Source organism: Macaca mulatta, chromosome 2 (genome assembly GCF_049350105.2).
Source record: "Macaca mulatta isolate MMU2019108-1 chromosome 2, T2T-MMU8v2.0, whole genome shotgun sequence".
Classification (NCBI taxonomy): domain Eukaryota; kingdom Metazoa; phylum Chordata; class Mammalia; order Primates; family Cercopithecidae; genus Macaca; species Macaca mulatta.
In genome coordinates, this window is record NC_133407.1 from 10430630 (window position 1) to 10452516 (window position 21887).

The window sequence follows — 21887 nt, forward strand, 5'->3', positions numbered from 1 at the left end:
AAACAACTCCTCCCGGCCAGGCACAGTGGCTCATGCCTGTAATCCCAGCACTTTGGGAGACCAAGGCGGGAGGATCACCTGAGGTCAGGAGTTCGAGACCAGCCTGGCCAACATGGTGAAACTCGGTCTCTACTAAAAATACAAAAATTAGTTGGGCATGGTGGTGGATGCCTGTAATCCCAGCTACTTGGGAGGCTGAGGCAGGAGTATTGCTTGAACCCGGGAGGTGGAGGTTGCAGTGAGCCATGACCACGCCATTGTACTCTAGCCTGGGCAATAGGAGTGAAACTCCTTTAAAAGAAAAAAAAAAAAAAAAAAAAACCCAAGTCTCTTGCCCCCAAGCCCAGAGTCTCTTGGTATGGGAGTCCTCCTGAGAATGTAGTTTGGCATGAGTCCTTCATGGGCACAGACACCGGGCTAGGAGACTCAGAATAAAACCAGACTCTCAGGAGAACACTGTTGTCGGGAAAAGTGGGAGTGAATTGCTCAGTTTAACTTGTAACATGGATTCCAACCCTAAGGTTCTGTGATGACTAAGTTGGAGCAGTGAAGCCAATCAGGAATGAATCTAATCTAAAATGACTCCAGACTAAATTAAAGGAGGAGAAAGAGAGATCAGACGCTAGGGAAAATGGAGATGTGGGGGTGTAGGAGGTGCTCCGAGATGGGAATCCAAGTACCACATCTTGGCTTCCCAGTGGTTCTGTTTCTTAGTGATCTCCTCCTACTGTTGGTTGTAAAGGCTTTCTGGAGGCCAGATGAGTCCTTTTTCAAAATCATCACCCATTTCCTGGCTTTGGACTGCACCAAGAGGTTGCTTGTTCTCACCTCCAGGAAGTCTTCGAGCTACAAACAGCACTGATCAGGGCATGAAGGGACCCAAGCCCCAAACCCCAAGTCCAGATCAGTCAGTCATGAAGATTTCAGACGAGTCAGTGATCCTTGTGTAGATTACATATTTTTCATTTACAAATTAAGCAGATATCTAGAAATGGTCCAATCATGTGCTCTAAAAGCAGCTTCTACTTGGTCTATCCAAAGGGTCATTACACATTTATTTTGATTATTTGTTTTATACTTAACAAGCATGCCGTAAGCAAACATTTATTATTTATTGCACACTTAACAAAGGAACACAAATTAAGTTACTATTAAAATAGGTAAGGAAACAGAATCAGAGAGCCTTCCACTGCATACCAGAACCAGAACTCAGGACAGAGATCTTGCCATTGCAACCCTCCTCAGGGTGTGGGCGTGGGATGTCAAAATTAGGTCTGGAGAGCAAAAAGGGGTGGTCTTCATTCTGTCAGGAGCTCAGAGTCCCTTCCTGCATCCCATAAAGGAGCATTTCAGCAAAGAAAGGAGATTATTCCATGGAAAAGAGCTTCTGGGAATGGTCTTAAGCTCTCAAAACCAAAGACCAAGGGGTGAGCCACAGAAATAAATATGAAAACCAGAATGAGATACTTTAAATGTACCCTCCATCTTACAAACATTTGGAGATCAGTTTCCACATCTACATAGAGACCCTTCAGTTCCTTCAACATATGTGTGCCTCTCGTCCTCCCAGCTCTGTGATCTCAAAATGAGAAGTGGCCATAAAGGCCATTAAGCCCAACACCTGCCGCATTGGTATTCCTGAGGTCTCCAGTGAAGCAAAGATCATTATCTCCTGCCACTGCAAATTCCATCTTTCGGTCAGAAAATTCTTCCTTACACGGAACTGAAATCTGGCTCCTCCTTGGTCTTCCATCCCTTGCTCCACGTTCTGCCTCTGAGGACCATATTTCAACCTATGTCTGTCTCATTGGTTTGGAATTTTTGTAGGTGAATATGTACACTCGTTCCCTCAGTATCCTCAGCATCCAGGGGGGATTGGTTCCAGGACCCCTGAGATACTGAAATCCAGAGATGCTCAAGTCTCTTATATAAAATGATGTAATATCTCCTGTATACTTTAAATATTGTTCTAATACCTACATAATACCTAACAACGCAAATGCTATGTAAATATTGTTATACTGTATTGGTTTTTTTATTTTTTTGTTGGATTTTTTTTTTTTTTAATATTTTTGAGCCTTGGTTGGTTGAATCCATGGATGCAGAAACCATGGATACAGAGGGCTGACTGTATATAGAAACAAAGCTACCCAAGACCTCAGCCCACAGTCACTCTGGTTGTTCTCCTGACCACATCACACTGCTGACTTCTAATGCATTTTGTGCCAAATTGAAATCCATTCTTTTATGGATTTTTCCAGTGCCATTTAGCACATATATTGCCATTTAGCCATTTATATTACTCACAAGTCATACCCTACTAAACACCCGTCAGATGGACTTGTCTACTTTATTGAGAAACGACAGAAGATAAACCTGCATGTCCAGCTGTTCATCTACCTCCACCCCACAGCCCAAGCCACATTCCCACCGCTTGTGGATGAAGCCCAGGGATGCAGATCCCATTCCAAGATCCCCGCTCCTGTTCTCAGATCCTGCCAGACCGAAAACTGTCTCCAGGACACAAGGCTATTCCAAGCAACGTTAAGAGAGAGCTCTGTAGGAAAAGAGGATCTCGTCAACACAATTCTCAGAATAACAAAGCAGCCAGCAGGCAGGGCAGCAGGGTCAATTTGCTAATCACAGGGCTGGGAGCTTGTGATCCCTGATAGCGCCATTCTAAACCTGTGTCTTTCTAAAAAGAGAGAAAAAATGTTATTTTCTTTCACAGTTCTGATGGCACTGTTTGCCTTCAAGGTCCATGTAGTAAGTACAATGACGCCTCCCATTATTAGTGTGTTTTACCTTTTATTAAATGATTTCCCAGTCTCATTGAATCCCTTCCAACAACTATCCCAGGAAGTAGTATTATACCCACATTTAGTGATAGGAAAACTGAGGTTCAGAGAGGTTAAGTATATTCCCAAAGTCACACCAGCAATAAGTAGCAGAAGAAACACTGGTTTAGGAGACTCCAGTTCCAATTCTGGAGACTCCAGTTCCAATTCTGCTACATACAAACTGTTTTAACTCTGGTTAACTTAATTCTAAACCTCAGTTTCTACACCTGAAAATTGGAGATTAAAAGAGCCACTCTGCTTATATCTCAGAGCAGTTATAAGGATCATATGAGATAATGAGAGTGAAAGCCCTATGGAAAAGGGTAAGGCGTTATAAAAGTGTAGGGGATTATTGTGTGATTACTTGCAAATGACTGTGCATTCCATTACAAATACAAAAAGCAGTGAGATCATTCGCAAGACAAAGAAACATTAAGGCTCTGGGAATTAAGGGAAAATGATTTGATGTTCTACGGGGTTATGTCTATATGCCACTCACTCTTGCAGTTCAAAGCTCAGCAGCAGCTGTCAGATTTTCCAACTCCAAGTCACATATGTCTACAGGATGGCTCAAGACAAAATCTCCCTTTTCAGCTAAAAGCAAATGCTGGGCCAAAAGGAGGTAATAGAGATGGACGTTTCAAAGACCCCCTGAGATTCTCAGTTCCGGAAATGTGGCCTGCGATGTTTTCCTTGGAGAAGCTGTTAGAAACACAGGCTCCAGTCTCTCTGAAATAAGCCCGTGGGGAAATAAACATACAGTAAGGAGCTATTTTCCAGAGAGCACTGAGGATGCTCCCAAGCATGAATTAATCAAGGGCACAGCGTATTTCAAGCTGCAGATACCAAAGAGCTAGTAATCTCCAACCCACTGAACCTTCCAGCCCAGCTCACAAGCTTACCCTGGAATTCTAGCATCCCTAGCAGTGCGCAGCAGGCTGAGCCATCAGATGAGGCTCATTTACATACCAGGTCTTGCTGAAGATCACCTGGGGGCCGCAGGGGACCCAAGGAGCTCTGAGAGCAAGCTGGTCTGGCTTCCTTCGGGCCTTTCCCAACATGCTACTTGTCGGGATTCTCTTCAATTCCTGAAAAGAGCCAAGTCATCTCTGTCATTTGTAGAGGGGCCGGATCTTTGCCAGAAATCCATTCCCAAGGCTGATGAGCACAGAGCCCAGTGAGGACTGTTTTCTGGTTTGCTTTTTATCGTTTGATTCCTGTGCTGATCATTTGAGAAAGGCACTAAAGTAATTTATGGCATAGATGTGTGAGCATCTACTCTATGTGTGTGTGCTTGAATCCCCAGTGATGTTACAGCAACAAGCTGTGAGATACAAACAACTTCAAGGAGCTCACAAATCCAGTTCAAGACAGAGACTGACTGCAATTGAAGGACAAGATGTTGTAAACTCTATGAGTTCTGTAGAATCCGTCCCAATGGGTGGGTTAGACTTTTGGGCTAGGAATTAAAAGAGGATGGGGCAGGGGGGCACAGATGAAGGAGCAAAGGGCATTCCAGGCAGAAGGATATATTTAAGCCAGACACAGTGGCATATGCCTATGGTCCCAGCTACTTAGGAGGCCAAGGCAGTATTACTTAAGCCCAGGAGTTCAAGACCAGTCTGGGAGACATAGTGAGATTCCCATCTTAAAAAAAAAAGAAAAGAAAAGAAAAGAAAAGATTTGAACCCTAGCAATGACTGAAAAGATATGACAAAGACCAGCAAGTTAAAGTCAAGCTTAGAAAATGTGGGCCGAGCATAGTGGCTCACGCCTGTAATCCCAGCTACTCGGGAAGCTGAGGCAGGAGAATGGCTCAAAACCGGCAGGAGGAGCTTGCAGTCAGCTAAGATGATGCCACTGCACTCAAGCCTGGGCAACAGGGCGATACTCCGCCTCAAAAAAAAAAAAAAAAGAAAGAAAAAGAAAATGTGTAGGTCACTAGTGAGAGAGGTGAGCAGACAGATAGGAATAAACAGAAGTTAACTCAGAAAGATAGATTGAAGTCAGTTTGTTGTAGGCTAAGGTAATTGAATTCTATTTCTAAAAGCAGAGTGAAAAATAAATAAATAAATAAATAAATAATAAAAGCAGAGTGTTCCTTTATTTTGAGATGCAAAGCTCTGATTACACCATTGATGAGGTTAAGAAAATAGGCTCTTTTGACTCCTCGCTGACATATAATAACAACAATAACTACTAAAATGTAATGAGTGTTTACTCTGTGCTAGGTATTATGCTAAGCAGGTTACATACATTATCTCATTTAACCCCAGCAATGACCCTGTGAACTAGCCACTCTCACTCCCATATTACAAATGGGAAAACAAAAACTTAAAGGAAAAGTCAGATGCTCAAATCTCAGAAATAGTAAGTGCAACATGCCATAACTAACTGCTTCACATTGCAAACTCAACCCCTGCAATTCCAGACTGCACTCCCCAGTTTTGGTCTTCTTTCTCATTGCCCAGATTCTCCCCATCTCATTTCTAAGAGATCAAATACTCTTCACATAACTAGCGTGCATAACAATCCCGTATCACAAAAATATCTGTCTCTGAAATAGTTGACACAAGTTTATATTTGTTTCTGTCTCTCCATTAGATCCTTGGGATCAGGAATCTTGCCTTTCTTGTCAGTCAGTGTACACAGTGAACACTCAATAGGTATATATTTAGTCAGACAATGTCTGTGAAGGTTGGAAGTTAACACAATACTGGCTATAATTTCAGACCTTTTTAGCACAGATATTGCACCAATCTCAGCAAGGTTCCCAGAGTCCAAAGGGGAGACGCAACCAGGTTGCAAAATGCAGGTCAAAGACCTTGTGCACGGGACATCCTGACAGTCCTGCAGCTACTCCGTGGTTGCAGGACCCTGAACCTCCAGCAGGTGTGCCAAGAACGAAGATCTTCACAGGGAGCTGGACAGATTAAACCTTTCCTTGAAAAAGTGAAAAGGCCATGTCCCACTGAAATGGGGATTTGAATTAAAGAAGGTGTGTCTAACAAAGTGGCCCAGGGGTAAGGGAGCTCTAGGCTGAGAGGTCTTAGACCCATCACATCTTGTGACTCGTGCTGAGCCACTTTGTGTCTCCTTGTGCTAAACCACTCTGTCTCTCAGTGTTAGCAAAAGGAAGGGTAGACACAGCGGTTTTTTAACTTTTTTATGTAGCCGCAGAACTTTTCCTTTAAATGGATGCTTTGACGATGCTTAGCTTACAAAGTAGGTAAAAGCAGAGCTGCTCAAGTTGGCTCTAGCGGTCCCCTTACTTCCTCCACTTCTCACCACTTTTCACCTCCCTCCGTGTTATAATCCCCAAGATGACTCCTGGAGTCTCTCAGGCTCAGAAGAGCACAGCTTGAAAACCGTCAGCCTTATGAGCTCTTCATAGTACCTTCCAGGTCTGATTCCAGTAAATTCCAAGGTCTGATGTATACCTCCTTAACAAGCAGCTCTGCATTTTTGCCAGTGGGACAGGCAATACATGGCGTAGATGGGGAGCAGCAAGGAAGAAAGAAGTCTCAAATTAAATAACTTAGATTATACTCTACTTACAGCCAGGTGCAGTGGATCAGGCCTGTAATCCCAGCACTTTGGGAGGCCGAGGCGGGTGGATCACTTAAGGTCAGGAGTTCAAGACCAGCCTGGCCAACATGGTGAAACCTTGTCTCTACCAAAAATACAAAAATTAGCCAGGCGTGGTGGTGCCCGCCTGTAATCCCAGCTACTTGGGAGGCTGAAGCAGGAGAATCACTTGAACCTGGGGGGCAGAGGTTGCAGTGAGCCAAGAATGCACCATTGCACTCTAGCCTAGGTGACAGAGCAAGATTCTGTCTCAAAAAAATAAAAGATTATAATCTATTTAGTACCTGTGTTCTCTCAAGCAAGTTATAAGCAAGTTATTTCATCTCTCTAAACCTCAGTTTTCTCATCTGTAAAATGGAAAATAATATTGTTTACCTACTAAGGCTTTTATGAGAATTAGCTAATAAACTAGTTGACAGAATGCTACAATATTACAATCATTCCATCCATAAATGTTTCTAATCCTCAAATGGAAAAGCAGGCAGTACTGAGTTCAGGGCAAAAAAAAAAAAAAAAAAAAGGTGCTCAATAAGTAGCAGGAACTGGTTCCTTTCCTCCCTGGACTTATCAACATGTTCAATTTGAACCAACAACATGACAGCAAGCAAGAGTTACTGGATGAAACACATTTTAGGTCCCAAATTCTCTACAGCTCATCTTTGAAAATCTTAACAGCTTATCTCTGAAATCTCTGAAACTCGCGACCATCTTACACTTCCAAGAGTGACACCCAAGACAGTGGAGGATAAAGAAATGTGAGTTGGAGAAAAACACTGCTCCAGGTCATTGGCACAGGAAGAAGTGTGAAGCATGGCATCCCCACTCCTGACTTCCACAGCAACCAGCCAAGTGGCCAGAGAAATCCCATCTGCTCTCCGAGCCTCAATTCCCTTGTCTGTAAAACAGGAACAAGAACAATCCTACCTTCCCCCTCACTATGATGTTGTACGAACAAAGAAGCCAACAGGTGTAAAAATATTTCATATAGCTCTACGACTATAAAAAATATTGCCATTTTTATTAGAAACTCAAGTAAAAAGTTGAAGCACTGCAAAAAGTTACTTAGAATGTGCCCAAAATGTAAGACTCACCCCTACTCCAATTGCAAGATTCCCTGTTGCCCACCTGAGTTACTGCCGAGATTCCCGGCACATCCTAAAGATGCATTTCGTTGAGATTTTCCCAGTTGACTCCTCACCAGTTTTCTAAACAACACAAATGACAGTATCTACTCACCCTCAGGCCAGCCTCAAGACCTAAGACCTCCAGGATGAGCCCAATCTACGTGTTTAGCCACATCTCCCTTTATATTGCTAGAAGAACCCCTGGTCCCAGGCAAGAGCACACCCTCAATTCCACAGGACTCAAAACTTGGCTCATGCTTTCCCTGCCTTGTGCTGTGCCTCCAAATCTGAGTGCAAAATCTCTTTACTGTACAGTGGGGAAGTGGGCCCCTTGGGAGTGTTTTGTGATTGGGGTATGGCCACGAATGTCTTCACTAGCCCACCGCTTCTCTAAAGATGGCCCCACCAACTCCCAGTGCATAAACATCCACATCAAGATAAAAAGGAAGATGTCTGTAGTTCTTTGCAGTCCACAAAACTTCTCACACATCTCCTCTTTTTAAATGCTTAATATCAGATGTGTCCATGATGCCTATTTCACAAATTTTATAGTAAGTGGCTGAGCCAGTAACCATGTGCAAGCCTTTGGCACCAAAGCCTGTGCACGCTGCTCTCTCTTCCCCCAAATGGGTGTAATTTAAACCCTTCTATAAGGCCAGGCATAGTGGCTCATGCCTGTAATCCCAGCACCTTGGGAGGCCAAGGCAGAAGGACTGCTTGAGCCTAGGAGTTCGAGACCAACCTGGGCAACATAGCGAGATCTTGTCTCTACAACAAAGAGAAAAAATATATATATATTTGATATGTATATGTATTTAAATATATGCATATATTTAAATATACATATATTTAAATATATTTAAATATAAAATACATCTTTTAGTGTTTTTATATTTTATTATAATGAATTATATTATAATATATACTATATTATATAAAATAAATTGTATTATAATATGTTGTTTTATAATTTACTATATATTATATAATATATAATTTATAAAATTATGTATAATTTAATTATAACATAATTATATTATATATAATTATAATATATAATATATACTTTATATTTTTATTATAAATATTTTTATTGTAAATAAAATATATATAAATTGTTTTTCTTTCCTTCTTTTTGCCAGCAAATATATATAAAATAAACCCTGCAATAAAAGGTACAGGAGGGCTGGCTCCACAGCCAGCTCACCACATGACACTGGACAAATCACTTTCCCTCTATGAATCACAGTTTCTTCATCCATAAAATGAGGGTTCTAGAGTCACCTCATACATCTACACACCCTTTTCCCTCCTAAGGAAAGGCTTCAGAAATGAAACCTTCAGGAGGAGCGAACAAGGTAACATCTCACATATGTTTAGTCAGCTCCATCCCCGAGTTACCCCTCCCAACCTCGAAAGCGCATCCAAAAAGAAGGAAAAGGGAGCAACGTGAATATCAGAAAGCACCGGGACCCTGCAGGGCAGCACAAGGAACGCACGCGGCTGCCATCCCCAGGCAGACAAGCAAGCCACTCCTCAGGAACAACTGCAGTCATGGTCACAGCGCGTGAACCTTGTCAGCAAATTGCTGGTTTGAATGGCAATTTTTTAAAAGCTCAAGAGGCAAGAGCATTGATGCAGACAACAGTCTGCTCCCTACATGCCTCATGGCTTATGGGCTTCACACAGGAGTCCACGGAATAATCTCTCTTTTTCACATCTCTCTTCGGTATCAGCAAGTACTGCTGCTGCCTGACCACAACTCTTGCTTGGATATGGAGACAGTATCTGTGTGGCAGGCCACTGTGCCCTTTCCATGTATTCTCTAAAAGTCCAAATGCTGGCTGTCAGAGCCCTCCCAGAACCACAGAATCCTAAATCTGGCAAAACTCAAGTACCCACTCGTCTAACTCCTGTAAACTACAGTTGGAGACATTCATTCATTCAAACAGCACTACCGATGTTTACATGGTGCATGGTGTCAAGACGAAGCTACGTTTCTGCTCTCAAGGACCTGCTCCAGTATCTTAAATGGCTTCCCAATGGCAACAGGGGAAGTCCAAGTGCTTAATCTCACAGCTCCAAGTTCTCCATAACAGGGACTGAAGCTTCCATTGCCACCATAAACTTTCTCCCATTGCCACTCAACATACATTCTTTGCTTTATTCAAACTAAACTCTTGGCTCACCTTGTCCCCTCTGCTTGACCTGCTATCCTTCCACCCCCAACACCAAATATCCATGTCCTACACATCATCAAGCACACTGGTAGTCTTCAACAGGAAGGAGATGACCCTTTGGAGAAGACAGTTATTTATCTGTGGTGTCTTCATGTATTAAAGGACATCTAGCTTCCCTGGCCCCAACCACTAAATGCCAATGGCATCCTGACGTCCAGTCATTGGGACAACAGAAAACACCCCATTATGCTTTTATTTTATTTTACTGAGATGGAATCTCACTCTGTCACCCAGGCTGGAGTATAGTGGTGTGATCTCACCTCACTGCAACCTCCACTTCTTGGGTTCAGGCCACTCTCCTGCCTCAGCCTCCCGACTAGCTGGAATTACAGGCATGCGCCACCACTCCCAGCTAATTTTTGTATTTTCAGTGGAGATGGGGTTTTGCCATGTTGGCCAGGCTGGTCTCGAACTCCTGAATTCAAGTAATCCACCCGCCTTAACCACCCAAAGTGCTGGGATTACAGGCATGAGCCACCACGCCCGGCATCCGTCACGTTTTTAAATGCCCCATAATGAGATGGTACTACTCCCAAAAGAGAATCACTGGATCACAGACTATGTGACACGCCCTGCTCCCAGCCCAGTCAGAATAATCTCTCTTCCCTGGATTTGCTGAGCCTGCTATTTAGGGCATTGATCAACATCTTCCTTGCCCTGTTCTAACTGTGCACCTGACTTATTCTGCTTCCCACTACTGGCTCCCAGTGGAAGAATCCTTGACTTCTCTCTCCCCACATTGCCAAATCTGGCTCAGGGACAGGTTCGTAGTAAGTGTTTAATAAACGTTTGTGAACAAATTTTGTAAACAAGACAGCTGTCCTGGGGCATGACTCCCAAGAGGAGATTAAACGGAACTGGAAAATTACAAACCAACCGCTGTCGTCCAAAATAAGAACTCAGTTCAGAAACTGAAAGTGGGCAACTAGCCTGTTTTTTCAGGGTATTAATTATATTAAGTTTATATATTTTACATAAATAAACAAATATTAAACATAATTTCATAGTGTAATTATATTACAGTGTTATAATTAATTATAAATATTAAGTATTTCAGAATAATAACTCCTGGGGATTTTAGATGGATAAGTTGGGGGTAGATATATTCTGTCGGCTGCTCAATCAGAGCCCATTGCCACCAGCTAGAGTGCCTTTCTGTATCACAGAAGCAGACTTAAAATTACATTCCCCATACTTCCTCAAAGCTAGTAAATTAGGTTCCACCAGTAACATTTCCTTGTGTGAGATTTGGAAGGTGGAAGTGAAGCTGAATCTTCCTGCTACCATTTCTACTGGCAAGCAACACCAGGAAATCATGAAGGGCAAAAGGACACTCCATATGCCAATCCAGTGCCCCATCACTAACTATTAAGATGTTGAGAGAAGTTTCTGAGGCCTCAGCAGTGGCTTCCTAATCACATCTTCCTTATCCCTGGATTGTGGCTAACCAGCCTGACCAATATGATGAAACCCCATCTCTACTAAAAATACAAAACTTAGTGGGGCATGGTGGCACGCGCCTGTAATCCCAGCTACTCGGGAGGCTGAGACAGGAGAATCGCTTGAACCTGGGAGGCAGAGGTTGTGGTGAGCCAAAATCGCACCACTGCACTCCAGCCTGGGCAACAAGAATGAAACTCTGTCTCAGAAAACAAACAAAAAAAAATTCTTAAATCCAGTAGCTCCAGATGTAGTCTGCATCCCACATCAGTCTTTTCAACAATTTTGTTATCATCTCTTTCCTGTTAAATTACACAGAATGTCTTTCCTGAACTTTGTTAGATGCAGGAGGGAAAAAATAAATAAATAAATAAACGGATCACTCATTTTTCTATTTATTTATTTAGCTAAGACCTATGTCTGTCTATATCTAAAAGCTTCTCCCTTGCCTCTGTGAAGCAACAAAAAATATTTCACTTCAGTATAAGAAGTCAAATAGGGTCAGGCACAGTGGCTTACGCCTGTAATCCCAGCACTTTGGGAGGCCAAGGCGGGTGGATCACCTGAGGTCAGGAGTTCGAGACCAGCCTGGCCAACATGGCGAAACCCCATCTCTACTAAAAATACAAAAATTAGCTGGGCATGTTGGTGTGCACCTATAGTCCCAGCTACCTGGGAGGCTGAGGCAGGAGAATGTCTTGAACCCAGGACGGGGAGGTTGCAGTGAGCCAAGATCCTATCATTGAACTCCAGTCTAGGCAACAGCAAAACCCCATCTCACAGGAAAAAAAAAAAAAAAAAAAAAAAAATCCAAATAGACCTAGAACTCCAAGGTAACATAAGCAGTAGATCTAATCAGCGAATCAGAGTTACACATACTAGTTTATGGACAATATAAACGCTAATTCATATACAATGAAGCATGGTTGTAGCGTAACTGCTGATCCTTTCCTGAGGATTCCTGGCTTGACCTTTGTTTTCCTGACTTGCCAGTGAATACTCAGCACCATACAGGTGTGCCTGCTGCATACCTGGTGGCTCTACCTCTGGGCAGCTCCAGAGAGATGTCTGTTCCTCCTTTTTGGCCAAAAGGAGCCTCCATTGTGTTTTCCAACAATGGCTCCGGCAAATTTTCCAGTCCCACATGCTCTTCCAGAACTCAGCCACCCCACCAAGACGTAAAGTCGATTGCCTCTGCCCTTGAATTTAAGTGACCTGGGGACTACTCCAACCAATCAAGTATAGTGAGATGATGCGTCTACAGCTTCTTTCCGCACCTGCTAGCGCTCACTTGCTCTCTGTCTTTCTCCCTCTCTCCCTTCCTCTCAAGGCTTGCCTTTTGGAAGCAGCCACCAGGCTGTGAGGAAGTCCAGGCCACATGGAAAGACCACATGTAGATATCCTGACCAAGAGCCCTGGTTAACGTCTCAGATGTCATGTGAGTGAGTGAGCAACATGTACCTCTAGCACCCAGCCTTCGAGTCTGCCAGCTGAGGTCCCAGGCACTGTGGAGCACTGAGGTGTCATTCCCCCTTTGCTCTGTCCAAGTTCCTGATCCAGGTAACCCATGAGCATACTCAATGATCGTTATATACCACTGAGTTTAGGGGTAATTTGCTACACAGTAGTAAACGATTGGAACAAAGCCCAGCCCTTTCTTTTACCTTCACCTGGTACCTGCTCTGACCATGCAGATGTGCCTTTCTCATCTGGTGACCCACGTTTTTCATGGACACCAGTCTCTCTAGCGTTGTCAGGTGTGGGCAGAAGGACAGGGGTGAGTTCTGCAACAATAATAGCTCTGAGACACTGCATAGTTCGTGGGGAAAGCAAATGAATCAACGTAAACATGAGACCAAACAACCCCAGTCAGCTCTGTCTACCAAGTAAATGTGAGGAGGTGATGCTACTCCTCTATTACCTCATCTGTAAGATGGGCTTGCTAATGCCTGACTATTGAAGAAGTTATGAGGATGAGATGAGAGGATGTGTGAGGAGCACTCCACCCAGTGCCTACAACATCAGATACCAAAGTCTATCCACCGTACCCTTCAGCTGACCCAGGGCTTCCATCTGCAAATGTGATTCAAGTCTACAGAATAGCACAACAGCTATATTGCTCTCTTACCCAGCATCAAGCCCAGGCCCTTATACATAGCAGGTAGTTAGAAAACATTAAGCCTGTGCTCTACACCAAGCAAAGCTTCCATCATTTCAAAACAATAAGGTATAGTGTTTAGGAGTGTGGTCCCTGGAGCCACTGGCCTGAGTTCAGCTCTGTCACTGGCTGGTGGCCTGGGGCAACTTATCTAAGCTCCTTGTGCATTTGTTTCCCTATTTATAAACAGGGATAACAATAACACCATCCTCATAGGTTTCTTTAGAGGATTAAGTGAAACAATATGAATAAAGCAGCTAGAACAGTGACTGGCACATAGCAATCGCCTGCTGCGTGTCACCAAGTGTATAAACCTAGAAGCAATCTTAGGACACAGGTATACAAATGAGGTTTTACAAATGAGGAAACTGAGACTCAAATTATGTAACTTGTGCAAGGTCAAAGGTAGGGGCGAGATCCAAATCTAACTCCGTGGCCTTCCACCCAAATCCAAAGCTCTTTGCACCTCAGCATCCTGCTTTTCGATATGCACGCCTAATGGAAAAATGTATTTAACTAGAAGGGGGAAAAAACAGCCCAGACATAACGGGGTTGCACCTTGGGAGCTTTCTGGGTATCACAGGATGATAAGGCCAATGTCATAAGCCCTGCCCTTCAGCACAGTCAGCTCCTGTGGGTAAAATTAGCTCAGCTCTGCTCCAGTGCTGCCTGGAGCCCCAAGGCAAAACTCACCCCAGGCACAGCATGACCTCACCTGACCCTCACTCTTAAGTAGGGTCCCTCATGCACCTCATTAGGGCCTGAGATGACTCATTGTGCTCTTTCCTGTCTCTGGTGCTGAGGTCACCTCTATGCTATACAGAAAGGCGGCTGTGAAGGAGAAGTAAAGATGAAAACGCAGGCAACCATTCTGCACTCGCTTCCTCCAAGGCAGCTCACAAGCAAGGAGCGGAGTGCCTGCCTGCCATGCCAGCTGTGTACCGGGGAAATAAAGCTCTGCTGAGTTATATAACCCAGCTCAGGAGCAAATGACAGACACTAGCCCAAATGGCCTCCTGAGATTACCATCCTTATTCTACTCTGGTGGTGATGGTATCGAGCAGGGAATAGGCCTATTCAATATCCTTCAGTCCTGCAGAACACGGCACAATAACCATGACCGTAGGGGTCTCCTCTGTACTGTCCCACCCAATACCACCAGAATGGAAAGCCAGTCTTAAACGTCGCCATTCCTTGGACCCTCTATGCTCCCATCCCTGCCTGGCTAGAATTTTTACCTCAACTCCCACAATTGTGTAAATCTACACAATTTATTATTCGGCATTTATTTGCTCAACAAATATCACCTGCACACCTATTTTTGACTTGAAGATACAGAAATGAAAAGAATTACCCTTGCCCTCAAAGAAATGCAGCCCAGTTCAACAAATGGCCTAAAATGGAGGAAGCAGAGACAATAGTGGTCAGAGGCGTATTCCAAGCAGAGGTGGTATCACAGCAAAATATTGAAAGGACTGATAGAGTGGGCAGTGGTGTTTCAGACAAGGGAACACCATACGTGAGGTCACGCGAGCTGCAGAAAATCCTGGGTATATTCCTAGAGCACAAGATCATCTCAGAGATTAGTGAGAAGAGGACGGAAAGAGACAGGGGTCAAATCACTGCCTGCCTCTTTCCATTCCTGTCCCTTAGTTCATGCAAAGGATTCTGAATTTACCCTGAATGAGGAAAGCATTGAAGGATTTTAAAAACAGGGACGAAGCATGAACAGATTTGCATTTTTGGAATATCACTCAGGAAGAAAAGAGAGAATAGGATGGATGAGGGTAAGAATAGAAAAAGAAGGCCAGCTGAGACTGCTGAAGCACTTCAGGAGAGAGATGCTGAGGGCCTAAATGGAGGACAGGCTCCAAAGGTAGAGGGAGGAGGGAGGTGGGCAGGACGTGTTACCGTGGTTGACTCAGTAAGACTGAGGACAGTCAGAGGCAAGAGTGAGGGACACAGAGGAGGCCATCCGGAATGAGTCCCAGTTTCCAGGATTGGACAATGTCACTCACCAAGTTAACAATGCCAGAAGACGCAGTGAGTCCCACGCAACTTTGGGATTTCCAACTGGAGTGTCCAAAAGGCATGTAGGAGTGTGGACCTGAAGTTCAGGAGTTCCAAACTGGAGATAAACACCTAGCAGTCATGAGACAAAGCTCTGCAATGCCTATATTTATGGGATGCAAGAGAGAGCAAGAGTCTGTAAAGAAATCCCGAGGAAAGGCCAGGGAGGTAAAAGAATAACAAAACATCCAGAGACAGTGGGAGTGATCAACAGAAATAGCACCACCAAAGCCAAGTAAGAGCACTGCTAAAAAGGAACACATCTGAGCCCCCTAGACCCGCACAAGAACAACTTCCATCAGACCAAAATGGGTTAAGAAGCCAAAAGAAGGTGAGGCAGTAGACACAAATATAAAGGCAGAGGAGTAAAGAAGCGAGATGCCATGCTTTTCAGAAAAGCATGTCCGTATAAATCTTACTTCCTCTACTAGACACAAGCTAGAATAGTGCCGTCCAAAAGCAATAGGATGCAAGCCACATATGAAATTGTTAATTTCCTGCAGCCACATTTTCAAAAAGCAAGAAATCATAGGAGAAATTCATTTTAATTTAACCCAATATATCCAAAATATTATCACTCCAAGAAGTAATGAACATCATATAATTTATCAGTAAGACATTTTATATTACTTTTTATACTAAGCCTTTGAAATCTGGTATGTCATACTTAATGGCACATCTCAGTTCAAACTAGCCACATTTTAAATGCTAAACTGCCATATGTCATTCTAATTTAACTTTGATGAATCAGGGCTCAACATGGTAGCTGGCATGCTGTGTATTTTTTTCTAATAATATGACAAAATGAATGGAAGGATGGATAGATACTTGCCACTTCATTGAGAAATTCAGTAAACTCTCTATAGCTGTGTTCTCTTTATCAACTACACAGTACTTTAAGTTTCTAGGCTTGGGTTATATTATGAGTAGAGCCTTGGTATAACTTAATATTAATGGCTTAAGTTTCATTCCTTCTAAATTTCCTCTGTTGCTTCAAAAATTACAAATCTTGTCAGCCTCTTTCTTTTTTCTTTTTTTCCTTTTTTTTTTTTTTTTTTTTTTTAAGACAGAGTCTCGCTCTTGTCGCCCAGGCTGGAGAGCAATGGCACGATCTCGGCTTATTGCAACCTCCACCTCCCAGGTTCAAGCAATTCTCCTGCCTCAGTCTCCTGAGTAGCTGGGAGTATAGCCACAAGCCACCATGCCCAGCTAATTTTTGTATTTTTAGTAGAGATGGGGTTTCACCATGTTGGCCAGGCTGGTCTTGAACTCCTGACCTCAGGTGATCCACCTGCCTTGGCCTCTCAAAGTGCTGGGATTACAGGCATGAGCCACCACATCCGGCCCAGCCTCTAACTTTCTTAGGTCAAAACAACTCTGAAACACTCGTCAGAAGACTACCACTCACACAGATCTCAAGCAAGCCACTTTACTCCTCTGAATGAACCTCAGTGTTTTCTACCATAAACGGGTATATAACTCTTAACTCTGCAAGTCTCATAGGCTCATTGTAAAACTCACATGAAACGGTGAAAACACTAACAAACTACACAAAAGTAAGGCAGAATCCACAGGTACCTCTCTATTATAAATGTATGTTATATGAACTTATAAATGTCAATCATGTCTACATGCATACATACATACATAAAACTCCACTTGGCTATCTTAATGTCAATATTTTGACTTCCAACATCATTATACTTCCCTTCTTCCCTCAAGAACTACAGAAGTTGTAGTCAACCTGATTTTCCTAGGAAAAAGAAACTGTGTTTTCCCTGAGTCATCACACTGAGGTTTGTAGAACTGGATAAAGCTTGCCTACAAAGTAGACATGTAAACAGATTGGGCAGGATGGAGTGAGCCTGGTAGATGGTATGGTAGAGGCTCTGTCCTGTATGGGACTGACACCACTCACAGCCTAATAATGAAAACATTTCTCCAGCCCAAACAACTTCTAAGAGCTGAGTGGTAATAACTACTTGGTTCCATTCTGCTTTCTGGTGATACACAGAAATATCTGGGAAATCAGAAAAGGTGTAAAGCTGAAATGAGGACTTCTTATCAGCACAATTACTAAGTAGAGAGGAAAAAATTGAGATGATCAACTGGATTCTTTTACTGTCTAAATTCACCATCAATATACTTCATAAAATATCTTCCTTCAATAGCCCATGGCTAACTGACCAGGAATCAGGGCCACTCACCAACAGAGAAGAGGGAGCTCCTCTGACCATTCAGCACTCTAATTTTATCAGGGAAGAAACCATGAGAACCAGAGGAGTACCTAAAGGACCAAAGGTGGTGAGTGGGGACTCACCCATGTAACATAACACATCAGTGGCAGAGCTGAGCCTTAAACATTGTTCATCAGAATCCAAATCTTTTGCTGGTTCCGTTTATGTGACCCTCAATTTTTTAAGTCAAATTAAAAACTACCCACTGACTAATCCAGCCAGATAAAACTATTGACGCATAGGTTGCACAGTGTAACTCCAGGAAAAATTTAAAAATAGATAAACTCAGCTGCAAATGACGTGTAACCCAAACTCTATCCTATTAGCAGAAAAAAAAAAAAAGAACATTCCACTTGCTATTTCTCAACCACACATTTTCCATAGCCAGCGAAGTTCTTATGGCAAAGCAGTCATCAAAACTAGTGTCCAGCAGACCACACATGCGAACGTGTCACCCTTCAGTGCCTGACCACACACAACAGAGCTCAGACTTGTGCCAATATCATGTCTTGTAAGGAGCAGTGGAAAGCAGGGCTAGTTTATAAAATTTTGTTGTTGTCATCACTTAACGAACACTTACATGGCACTTGTTGTATGCCAGGCAATTTTTTACATACCCTAGAAATATTAACTCATTTAACCTTTCCAAAAACCTTGTACGGTAGCTACAATTATCATCATTCCCATTTTACAGATAAGGAAACTGAGACACAGACATAGATCTAGACAGCAGCAGAGTGGGAACTGAATCTAGGCAATCTAGCTCATGGTCCATGTTCTTTATCACCATGCTATGTTGCCTCTCAGTGGATTTTGTTTTCCTTATTGTAATGGTTGAGGGAGGAGAGGTACCAGAACACCAACTTTTTCATGTACAGTAATAAACATGAAAGACATACAAACTGACACGCTATCTTCAGCATAATCAGCACACTCTCTCTCTAAAGTCAAGTTATAGGACAGGCCAAATCTCAACCAGGAACATGTTACTGATTTACTCTAAGAAAGCCCTGTCACAACACCATAAATACGAAGTGTCCATGTGGTCAGCCTATTCTTTCTATCACCATCAGGAGACTGTTTCACAGGAGTAAGAGTCAAGTCAAAGTCTCAGCTGCAGCAAAGAAGACCAACAGAAACATCATCTCCCCAAGAATGGTCTTGCTGAAGGTGCTGGAAAGCAGGAGGTCTGAGGCCCCGTCTTCCCGGAGCACTGCCAATGCCTGGAGCAAGAACTCTTGTCCTTGTTCTGCAGAAGAGGATACGGATACCTCCAGTTTTTGTCACCAGTTACATTTCTAGGCAAGAAAAGGGCCCAGTTTCTCATGGATGTCACTCACTGCGAATTCCCAGGAGAGAGAGGCCACATAGTGGAAAAGTGGAACGTTCAGACTTTGCAGTCAGACGAGACTGAGCTCAAACCCTGTTCCTGCCACTGTGTGACTTTGTGCAAGTCACTTCAATATGCCGAGTTCTTGATTTCCTAACCTGTAAAATGAGTGAAGAATGAAAATTCCTACCTCATGGAGTTACTGGCAGATTAGAAACAATGTTTGCAAGCTGCCTAACAGCTGGCACGTGATAGCTATTATTTAAAATAAAAGTAAAAATGATCTCATCTTGATGTTTCCCCTACCCTGTGGGAGAGATTAAATGGAGGCGCTGCTCTTTCTCCTTTCTTCCCTGCTGTTAATGGGACAACTGAGCTCACAATTACCTGAGCACAAAATCCCTTGGACCTGAACCCCTCAACTGTCCAGTCAAGTCCTGTGCTGTTTCACACACTGGTGTTCTTGCCCATGATCTCTCTTCTTCCTAGAAAGTTCTTTACCAAACTCCTATTCATCTTACAAAACCCAACTCAAGCATCACCAACCCCATGAAGCCTTTCCAATCACTGCCTCCTCTGTGCCTTGTGGGCACATCAAGTACTATACTGAAGATGCTCTAAGATAGTTGTATATAACCACATGAGAAACTGACATTCACCAGTACACAGAGATATAGCAACACAGGTTGCTAAAATATTTAAACATTTCCTCACTCATTGCTAAACAGTTTACGTTTTGAGGCTCCCCGTTGTCCTAACACTATCCCAATTTTCCCAATCTCCCACTTAGGAACCCTTGAACCTCTCCAAGGTCCAGCAACTAAAGTTCCCCTCTGGCAGACCTAGAGTTCTTTCAAAACAGTGTTATACATATTTAAATATCATCTCTCTGTCTGCATGGATAACTTGCCTACTAAACTCAACATTGATTTATATGCTTTTGGGAACAGAACAGATATTAACTACTAGAAAAGATGCTCCTTGAGGTCCAGAGGCACATGACTCCCCAGCATCCAGAACACTCGGCTACAGTGAGCCCGTAGCAACTGCTGAATTGATCCAGTGTCTCCTATGCCTCCCCTCCTCAGCCACCAGCTGGTTCACAGTGGACCTTCAGTGAGTGAGCGCTCACTGGCTGACCTGACTGCCGTGCTGAATCAAACTGTGGGCTCAGACTGAACTTGATTCCAGTTGCCGCAGTCAGATAAGCCATCTCCCTGACTCCCGGCTGCTGCCCCTCCATTCCATCCTACCCCCTTCCAGTGGCATAACCGAAAGGCCAGCTCTCAGCTCCACACCTTTTATGGTCCTCTGATGGCCACAAATGAAATCCAAACTCTCCTGAGGATGGCAAAGGGGGTCTTCATTCTAAGAATAAGGAAACAACCAAAGAAATAGTTGTTTCCTCCAAGCACACAAAGCACAGCAAATAAATATAAGAAGATATCCTTTAAAAATTAACCCAACTGTTAAAAACAGCTCCTTGTGTTTTTAAAACCAACTGGGTTTTTTGTTTATGTTTTTGATTTGAGACGAAGTCTCGCTCTGTCACCCAGGCTAGAGTGCAGTGGTGCAATCTCAGCTCCCTGCAACTTTGGCCTCCCGGGTTCAAGTGATTCTCACATCTCTACCTCTCAAGTGGCTGGGATTCCAGGCATGCAATACCATGCCCAGTTCATTTTTGTATTTGCAATAGAGATGAGGTTTCACCATGTTGGCCAGGCTGGTCTCGAACTGTTGACCTCAGGTGATCCACCTGCCTCGGCCTCCCAGAGTACTGGGATTACAGGCGTGAGCCACCATGCCTGGCCCCAACTGGGGTTTTAAAAACGGTTGCACATCAAACTTATTCACTTCATCTTCTTTCATCGTCTAGTGAAATAGGAAGAACAGGCATTATTTTCCTTCATTTTAACAATGACGGGGAGGTGACTTGCTCAACTTACACAGTTGGTTCACATTATGGCCGGGGCTAAATTCTAACCTCGAGAATCTTAATCTAGAGCTGTTGGTTCCCCCAGATCAGGTCATCTCAGTGCACAGTCTTATGGACTAGGATGTAAAAACACAACGTGCAACTCTGTCACTCCTGTCTTCTACTGCTGTCATATTCTGCTGCTTAGCGCTTGTCAACCTCTGAAATATGCACCTGTTTACTTTGTTGTCTGTCTTGCCTCCTAGAATGCAAGCACTTATGAGAACATGGACTTTGCCTGCCTCCTTCATCACTACATCCCCAGAGCCTAGAACAGAGCATGGCACAGTTAGACATGAAAAGAAGAGGCAACGTGGAGTCAGACCCCACATTGACTCCTTCTCCCTCACTTACCAGCAGCCTGGCCATGGACAAGTAACTAAACATCTCCAAGCCTCGATCTCCTCATAATTAAAATCCAAAGAATGGGCCGGGCATGATGGCTCACACCTGTAATCCCAGCACTTTGGGAGGCTGAGGCGGGCAGATTACATGAGGTCAGGAGTTCAAGACCAGTCTGGTCAACACAGTGAAACTCCATCTCTACTAAAAAATACAAAAATTAGCCAGGCATGGTGGCACACACCTATGATCCCAGCTACTTGGGATGCTGAGGCAGGGAGAATTGCTTGAACCCTGGAGGCAGAGGTTACAGTGAGCTGAGATCACACTACTGCACTCCAGCCTGGGTGACAGAGACAGACTTCATCTCCAAAAGAAAAAAATCCAAAGAATGACACCTACCACCTACATTACAGTGTGTGTGGGAGGAGTAAAAAAAATATTGGCCATTTCTCCACACAAGTTATGCACCCAGTATGTGCCTGCTCCTCTCCTTTCTCTCAGTCTTTCATTCCCTGCCCCCTAGCATCGCCTTCTCTCATC

At 43.5% G+C, this 21887-nt stretch overlaps 1 protein-coding gene across 23 annotated transcripts in view; it reads right to left on the minus strand.

Annotated features, from left to right (window-relative positions):
• LPP (LIM domain containing preferred translocation partner in lipoma) overlaps positions 1–21887 on the minus strand; it is a 723625-nt gene that overhangs the window by 664202 nt on the left and 37536 nt on the right. For 2 of the 23 annotated variants that reach the window (XM_077991211.1, XM_077991215.1), the window contains exon 2: positions 3810–3928. The exons of 20 other annotated variants lie outside the window; for them this stretch is intronic. The gene's annotated coding sequence lies outside the window, so the exon portion shown is untranslated. Of the gene's footprint in view, positions 1–3809; positions 3929–19037; positions 19186–21887 lie in introns of all 23 variants that reach the window. One more of the 23 variants, XM_077991202.1, reaches the window with a different exon arrangement.